The sequence below is a fragment of the Pinus tabuliformis genome, chromosome J (assembly GCF_031772625.1).
Source record: "Pinus tabuliformis cultivar Carrire ecotype Pingquan chromosome J, CPIR1, whole genome shotgun sequence".
NCBI lineage: Eukaryota > Viridiplantae > Streptophyta > Pinopsida > Pinales > Pinaceae > Pinus > Pinus tabuliformis.
The window spans coordinates 972,813,263-972,823,031 of NC_142295.1; positions in this window are offsets into that span (position 1 = coordinate 972,813,263).

Genomic DNA, 9,769 nt, shown 5'->3' on the forward strand with positions numbered 1-9,769 from the left:
ATAGATTTTCACTAACATGGACATAAGTAAATTAGGGATTACTTTTTCACATGTATAAAAAAATATATAGATATAGTTTCCCATTGTTACTTCTATCACACTACTTATGACAACACTTACTTTAAGACAATCTCCCCTTAACAATAAGGACATGATTATTGAAGCAACCTAATTTAATAATATAAAAGAGAAACACATTTATTATATTGGGACAAATATACTAACCTTGGATCTATCAAGGGAGGAACGGGGTCATATTACTATAAGTGAAAAGCTCTTTTACAATGTGAACTTTTGAGTAAATTTTTGCTTCATATTTATCATCTCAGCACTTATAGATCTATGTGAGTTCTCTTAAACAATTTTATCTTAATTGTTTTAAAACTAACATCGGACATTAAGTCAAGCTAACTATTCACTTTCCAAGGCAGAGAATATGTCAACTTGGTAGTTACCTGCATTATAACTTAATATTAAATACTATTCTTATTTTTTATATTAATATGAATGCTTCTAATATTTAATATATTGTTAAGTAGATTACCCATTGAATAATTAGTGAAGTACCTAATATTGGATGAGAGAGTTGTAAGGCTAAAATTTTGGCTACCAAAGGTTAAATTTGGTGTTTGTATCACGTCATGCAAAATTAGATTTCACACCTCTCTAGGAATCAATCAAAATAATTTACACATACCAATCAAAGGAATTCAATAGATGGTTAAAGTAGTGGTTGGGAGGAGTTCATTGTCAAAAACATCCAAGGGTTTCCAAACTAGAGAAACAAGGGCATGTGTTTGATTTATGGGCTAACGTTTGAAAATTTTCTACGAGAAGAGGAGTTGGTGGGAGTCCCTATGGCAAGGGCTTGCACCTCTTCCTTTATTTCTTAAAGTAGGCTTGAAATAAGTGATTATCGATATATGATACATATAATATTCAAAGCTCTCACAACACAATAATATTTAACATTTGCATGAGACATAACTTAATTTATTTTCAATATATTTTTGCTTTAAAAAAGGCAATATATGCTACCATGATGCAATACAATGATTCACCAACATTGGGCACCAAACAAATGAATTGGACCATGGATGTTACATACGATCACAATCATCCACGATAAACTATGATTATTAGCCACTCTGCAATCAAAGGCACAATGCAGGGACAACATGTATCCATCTTGGAGGACAGTGGGGAAACCCAAAATTTTATTGATGCACAGTTGGTGGAGTGTAGAGGCATTCATAGATTGATATATATGCTAAACAACGTGGGCGAGAGAGGATGCCCATGCTTCACCTCAGTTGTCTTCTTGATTTTTGGTTAGATATGTTGAGGATATGGTTGATGGGACAAATGTTGAGGATATGGTTGATGGGTCAATATTGAAGTCAAAATCCTCCCTTAACCCTTTAGCCAAAAAGATGTCTCCTCAAGTATCTCCAATAATATCATATGAAGAGTCATAATTCTTAACTTGGAATTATGGCCCACCATGATCATCTAATAATTAATTGAAATAGCAGTAGACCCAAATTTAGGGATTGGGTGGATCATATGGTGGGAATATGCTAGTGGGAACCCTAACTAAATGACTTGAAACCCCATTGATTTTCTACCTTGATGGCATTCATCTCACAAATTTCTTGTTGGATACACAAGTCCTGAAAACATGACAAGGAAGATGAGGTGAAGTTGACAAGGACATTAGGTTGTCATAGAACATCATAAAGTGCGTCCACATGGATGAACATGGAATGGGAATTAAGGTCATAAAGTCATAAAGGTCACAAAGGTGCATCAAAATATTTTTGGAGTTTCCCAAAGGTAAATATACAATTCTTGTCTCGTATAAAATAAAATATACATTTATTGTGGTGATAGTATCCACAAGATTCTTAGAACTAGTGGTATAGTGTTTGGCAATGAATGAATAAGCAAGAAAAGGGGGAAAGTATCTAACACCTGTACACTCAAGGCTATTCTACAATTGATGTTACATTGCCTTGGAATCTCCACCATATTTGGGTAACTCGAATTCTCCATGCACTAGATATTTTGGGTTGATTGATCAATTAACTGGATGATCACTGAGTTTGACTAAAGTCCCACTGCACAATTGACCTTCCACTAGTATGGGCTTTGAAATGTTCCATGATAAGTGCTTATTCTTGGGGCTTGGTTTTCAAGGCAAAGTCCAACGTTCACTCTAGACTAACTATGATCATCTATAACCACTTGGTGAATGTTAATAGTCAACCAGTAAACCAACCACACAAGAATTTGAAACCGAATAGGTCAAAATGAAAATTAAGTATGTTAACGCAAGAGTTCAATAAGAACTTGAATTTAGTTACTCATGCCTACTAGGGAGATATTTCCATTAAAGGAAATCATAACACAAGAAACAACACAACAAAGTATAAGTGATCTAAATGATGATGTTACCAAATATGTAAGTGAAGGACTCAGAAATTTATAGTGATCATGGGAATGATAGATCTCAAACAGAGCATGATGATGTTTTTGGGGAGGGATATATCATTGTGGAGGGATGGATTTAGTTTCTAAAAGGGTCTCAACTCAATCTACCAAGTTGGATGGATTGTTTATCTCAGATACATTGAGATTGGTTAAATTCAGCTTATCAGGTTCATGAGGGTAGGAGAGGGAGGCGAAATAGAGATGGGAAGCTTAACAATCATCCAGAAGGAAAATATATGCCTGCATTTAAAGGTAAAGGGAATGCTATGGGGGTAATTTGATTCAAACAAAGGGTGAATTACGCTTCCCTAAATGGACATCATGAGACTGTGTTTAAGATTCACCATTCTGAAGCTGCGAAAAGACTAGAGTGTAAGCACAAGAGAGAAGCTAAACATATTGTGGGTTGTGAAGAGGGCTAAGAAGGCCCTTTCTGGTTCTTCCTCTTTTATATTGGAGATACAAGATTTAAGAGTTTTTATAAGGTAGCAGTAAAGATGAGATGGATTGTCAAGCATATGTTGGCAGGGGTGTTGTTGGACTGTCACAATGGAAGAAATGATCTAATGGATAAAATGAATGTCTACTAAACAAGAAAATTTCAATGTTGAGGTGCAACTTGGGAGGGGTAGCTGATGGTTCCCTATGCTAGGTCAAGTGCTTGCAATGGATTAAAGATCAACTTCTGCTGCAAAGTCTCACGAGGAATATGATTATGCAATAACTGCACCTGAAGAATTTGAAGTCAAAGTATAGGACTCATTATAAAGAAGTGGTTCAAACAATAACCACTAAGTTTTGAATGGGATCTAAAATTTGACTTTCTTAAAATTGAATGAAGTTGGAACCACTTTGAAACAACTTGAAACAGTTAATGTTAATATTAAAAATTTAAGTAAAAGCTAACATTATCCTTATCTTTCCTTTTCAAAAAGGAAAGATAAGGAGAATGTCAACTTTTACTTTAACTTTAAAAATTAAATATTACCATTAATTACTAGGGTTAGGTTTTGTAGGGCCCTTGAGTTAATAATTTTTTTTTTCCTTTTCAGTATTTTTTATTAAAAAATTATTATTTGGTGGTCATTAGCTATGTTGCACTACATTCTTCAAAATTGGTCAGTTTATTAGAGAACTAGTGAATTTGGTGTTTTAAGGTCAGTTCAATACAAGATCGACCTTAGCCAATCTGAACCACCAAACTAGACTAGTACAACTCTAAAACCATTGGGACCAACCAATTCCACTAGTTCTAGGCTAGTTCCAATAAGATTTTTCCTTCTCATCTTCCTCTGAAGTTTTTTTGTTGGATCCTTTCAGGAATGGTGATTTGGAAAGTGCCATAAACTGTTGAATTTTTGTGAGCACCTAAGATCATAAGTAGTTAAGCCTTGGCAAACAGAAATTTACAAGGACCTAGTACAGACATCCCAAAAGATATTTAGTGAGGATGTGCATGCAAGGAACTATTATAGACCTCCCAAGATACTTAATGAGGACGTGCATGACCAAAAAGCATAAAAAAAATATCCACCCTCAAAAGCCATGCCCAAAACATTGAAGTGTGGTGCAAAAAAAATTGCTGGTAGGCTATTAATGCTACCAACAATCATTCGCTCTCTAATTTCACAAGAAGCAACTAATCAAGCTACCTCCTCCACTATGGTTATAGCAAGTTCTTGCAACTGTGTGAGCTACAAGAAATTAAAACTACCTTCGAATCTCCACCAATTTTAGGGGACTTGACTTCTCTTCATGCCCCAACTATTTTGGGTTGATTGATCAGTTAACTAGATGATCACTGAGTTTGACTAAAGTCCCACTGCTTAAATGACCTTCCACTAGTTCCTCCAAAAGTTAGAACTAGTTTAACTGACAACAACCTGAGATAATTTACCTTTATTGCCACAAATTAGCAATCGCATATGCAAAACTGAACTCTAACTCCTCCAACTTGAATTTATTGAGTAAAATAGGTGACACAAGCCATGTCACACAAGTTAACATCATCCAAGTTGTCTGTTGATGTGGAAATTTGAATTTTTTCAATTTAATCAAGGAAAAATCAAATTGAGAATTTCTTGCTGCATTTTTCAACACATAGTTCATTGGAATGTATTACTTTCACTATGAACTTGGCATAGTTCACATGTTAAGTTCATAAGGTTTTGGGTTGATGTGGTTCTATGTGTTGTGCATATAAATAATAGGTGTCCAACTCTTGCTATTAGAAACAAGACTCCCTATGAAATGTGGTATGGCCACATTCCTTCGCTGAGGCATCTCAGGGATTTTGGTTCCTCATATTATGCCTTCATACCTAAGGACTAGATAAAAAAAATCAGTGCAAGGAGTCACAAATGTATCTTCTTTGGGTACTCATACCTCCAAAGCATACCATCTCTATGATGAAGTGAATAAGAAGTTTATAATATCTAGAGATGTGATCTTTCTTGAGTCTTCCAAGATTGACAATGTTGTTGAGTGGTAGCTTAATTGTTTGGATATATTCGAACATGAAAAGTATTTTCAAGAGTTTGATAGTGAGATTCCACATCTCCTTCTCTTAGCTCTATAATTTCTATGAAGAGCCTTGAAGAAATCAGTTTGAAGGAAATTCCTTCACCTGCTTTTTCATGAAAGAGCTAAGAGACTATTGGCAGTAGGTAGCCAAATCTGACAAGCGGTGAGGGTACATGCAAGATACAAAGCAAGGATTAATGCAAAGGAGTAATGTAGAGGAGTGTACTGACTACATACATATCATCAAACATCTTTCATCCCACTTAGGATGCCTTGAATCGTGCCTAGTTAGTCATAAGATCATGTTGGTCACAACCTCAGTAGCTTAAATAAACAAGTGGTAATACTCTTCATCTTCTAAGCTATGTAATAAACAAGTGAAAGGGAGCAAGACACGTAGATCAAACACATGGAATGACTTTCAGTTCTTGCAACCATGAATGTCATTAAAGACGGAATGATACAACAATGATAAGCAAACTTTTAAGCTACATTAAGAGGTGTATTTCAAAAGACATGCTTTTTTTTCCATACCTAGCCTCCAAAGGGTTATGCATCAAATGGAGTCTTCATGCGGCCCTAATATTCTATCATACCTTGTGTTTCTTGGTCTGCTTATTTTTCTCCTTAGCTCCTTGAGATTCATCTATCATGTCATCTTTCTTCGTGGCCCTACTTGGGATGAGGCCCTAGGAGGACACATCTATGCAATTTCAGGTTGCAAGGCAAACTGGGTAGTCAAGGGACAAAACTGCATAGTTTTTGGAGACAGTGGGTTCCGGCTGAGGGAAGGAAACTGGAGGAAACCACTCCGCATTTTTGAATGGTAAGGGAGGTTGGGATTTCTATGCATTGCATGGTTTGAACAAGCAACAAAAAAGCTTGAGGGTTACATATGTGAAGTGTGTAGTTCAGGAAAGTTGGATGAGGCTAGGTTGCTAAGAAAACTCCGAAATTTAGCTAAGTGTGGGATCAGTGGAACTTATATGAATACTGATAAAACTTCACTACGATCACACACTTGAAAACTTATCGATACAACATAGACCATCCAGAACATATAACACATACTTCACTTAATGCAACAACCTTTGTGGCAACTTACAGAAAGTGCGGCTTCGATTATAGACTTTGGGAGGATAAAGGCGACACTTGTGTAACAGTGTGTGAAATAAGTGTTAAACATGTCTCATTATCATAAATATTTCACCTTGAAGCAAAAAAAACCTCCCTTTGCATGACAAGCAATTACCCCAATGCCCAAAGATGGCACATTCTATGTAAAGATAAAAGCATAAACAACTCTTAAGATCGAAAAGAGGAGCTTGAGATCATCAACTTACCAATAAGTGACTAAGGAGTGATTGATCACAATATCCATAGTAGGCTCTGAAATTTAAGTGCAGGCCAAAATTTTAGAGGGTGTTGCAGCCTCTACAACAGAGCCTTCACCTTCTTGCTAGCTTCGTTTTCAACTAGTGTCTTGAATTCTACGAACTCAGAGAATGTCTCATATTTGTTCCACATGAAGAAGATCCAACACTTCCGTGAGAAGTCATCAACAAAAGTGACAAAATATTTGAATCTAGCAGTGTAGGTTGTCGAGAAAGGTCCATAAACATCATAGTGGATCCTTTCTAGGACTGCATGTGCTTTGTTGTCCTGATCATGGAATGTGGATTTTATGTACTTTTGTAATGTACATCCTTTGCATATATACTATTGCTTAAGTGCTCCTTTAAAGCTCGATGAGTGGTTATTTGCTCTATAATATTCGAGGTACCATGATACAAATGACCAAGTATTTTGTGCCAAAGTTCATCGACTTCGCGACCTTAAATTTCTCCACCTTAGTGCTTAATGTAGCACATTCTTCCACATCTAGACTATACAGGTTCTTCACATGAACCCCAATCTGCTTCACCTGCCCCGTGGCTATGTGTCTTAGGAATGCTTTTCCTTTGTTGAATATTACTTCACAACCATGGTAAACCAAACACTCAATGAATGCCAGTAAACAGACCCCTAATCCATTACCTTTACCTTTTTCTACTATCACCTCATAATTGCTGGTTTTGAAGGGCATCTTTGATGTAACGTCCAAGACCTTCCACCATAATAACAAATAGAAAGGGTGAGAGAGGGTCCCCTTGTCGGATACCTCTGGACGGGTGGAAGGGGGTGGAGGGGGTCCCGTTGACAAGAATTGAGAAAAAGGTAGAAGTGATGAGACTCATAATCCATCTTACCTAAGGGGGGGTAAAGCCAAAGGCTAGCAATATTTTTGGAATATATTTCCAACTTAAAGTATCGAAAGCTTTTGAGAGGTCAATTTTTAGGAGCATACCTGCCTTTTTGGTTTTGTTTAGGGAGTGAATGATTTCATGAGTGAGAATTATGCCATCAGTGATCTGCCTTCCTTCCACGTAACCTGATTGCTCCAGTGATATAAGAAGAGGAAGCAGGGACTTGAGGCATGTGGCGATCACTTTGGATACAATTTTATACAATACATTGCATAGTGCAATAGGTCGAATTTGTCCGGAGTCTGGCTGTTCTCCTCCTTAGGGATGAGGGCGATGAAGGAGGCATTCAAAGATGGAAGCATCCATCTGTTAACTCTGGAATCTTCAACTACTTGCCAGACTTCCTCCTTGATTAGATCCCAGAAGTTGTGAAAGAAGTCCGAAGTGAAGCCGTCTGGTCCGGGTGCTTTCCTAACTTTGAGTTGTCGCATAGTTGTCTCCACTTCCGGTAAAGAAATAGACCTGCTGATTATTTGATTGTGTTCCTCAGTTACGATCTTAGGAATAATCTTGATGATCTTCTCTATAGCTGGCAGCCGATTAGTCTCCATTTCCTAATGCACCCTCTCAAAGTGGGTGAGGAGTTCCTATTCTATATCTTTATGCTTCTCTAGATGTTCCCCTTGTCGATTTTGGAGGAGAGTAATGTTGTTGTGCATTCTCCGTTGGATAGTGGTATGGTGGAAGAACATTGTATTCCGTTCACCCTCTTTATGCCATCAAATCCTCGATTTTTGTCTCCAAAGAATCTCTACCTATCTTTCTGTTTCTGAGATCTCCATTTGTAGTTGACATTCCTATTCTGCTATGGTTTCAGATCTACCTTCAGCTATGATTCTCAACTGTAATTTTTGCATTTCTTGTTCAAGAGTGTTTTGCGCCTGAAAGATATTGCCGAAGGTAAAGCAATTCCACTATTTTATTTTTTCCTTGATATGTTTTAGCTTTTGTTGGAGCTTGTACATTTTTTCACCTTCTTGTGGTGTGAAATTTCTCCATGTCTCTGTTATCACATTATGAAAATCGGGGTGATTCAGCCAAAAGGCTTCAAAGTGAAAGGGCCTTTGAAAATTGTCTCCCGGTCTTTGCCAGTGAAGCCTAATAGGCCAATGGTCTGAGCCAGAGAGTGGCAATATAGAGGCCAAGAGATCCCCGCCAAGATGTATTGCATTATCAGAGATCAGGAATCTGTCTAACCGAGATGAAATTTGGTGGGCATCTGTACGCTTGTTGTTCCAAGTATAAACGCCATTGTTGAATTCCATATCTATAAGCCTGTTGTTATGAATGCAATTTTTGAAGTGCGTGCTTTCACAGTCTAGCTTGATCCGTCCTCCTCTTTTTTCCTCCAATCTTGTAATCATGTTGAAGTCCCCTCCTGTGATCGAAAGTGGGTGGGATCTTTCTGAGTTGATTTGAGTTAGGTTGTTCAGTGTGTCTACTTTGTTTGTTGCCTCCTGGGGGAAGTAGACATTAGTTAAGTGTCCATGAACATTTCTCCCTGTTAAATGAAACTTGGCCTGAATAAAGTGCTTACTGGCATGTATGTTGGTAAGTGTTATAGCTCTATCATCCCAAACGATGGCTAGCCCTCCCGAGGCTCCCATGGCTTCCACCGCCACTTCTTTGCTTCCTCGCCATGCTTTGTAAAGGATCTAATCCAACGTTGTGGAATTACACTTGGTCTCCTGTAAGAAGAGAATTTGAGGCTTTTCCTGTTGTAGACTGTTCTTTATTAATCCTCCCTTTCCCAGGCTGTTGAGCCCTCTGATGTTCCATGAGATGAGCTTCATGATTCATGATTGGGAAGGGGATTATATTATTTGGTGAGCTTGGAGCATCTTCCAGATTCCACCAGCATCTCCCCTATGTGGATGGTTCTCTAAAGATTAGTTTTCCATCGTCATTTCTTGTTATCTTTGAAGATATTTCTTCCATCCCACTGATTACCAGTTTGGACGCCTAATGATCTTTGCTTCTGTGCTCTTGAGAGAATTACTTCTAAGTTCTCTAGCTGTCGCTCAGGAATTTTGTCATATTCCTTTTTCTTACAAGCCTGTTCAGGTCCCAGTATATCTAGATCTCTGATGTCGAAGCTCTCCGGTTCCTCTTCATTGTGTTGTATTGTTTCCTGCTCTGCCTCTGTATCATCTACAATCATGAGCTGCATCTGAGCGCTATCTACCTCTATACCTTGAGCAGTCCTTTTCTGCATGTTACTGGGAGAGGGAATTTTGGTGTCCGCATGTTGCTTAGAAGTGAGGGCTTTCTTTGAGCTTGATGGAGCAGAATGGGAAGAATTCTTAGGAATGGTTTCAGGTTGTTTCTGATTATCTAAAATATGAACCTCTAGCTCGAGCAGGATTTCAAAGCTGTTGCTTGTTGAAGGCAAGGAGGTGTTGATGAAAAGGTTTTTTACTGAGGTAGAGGGCTTTTTATGGGTCTTT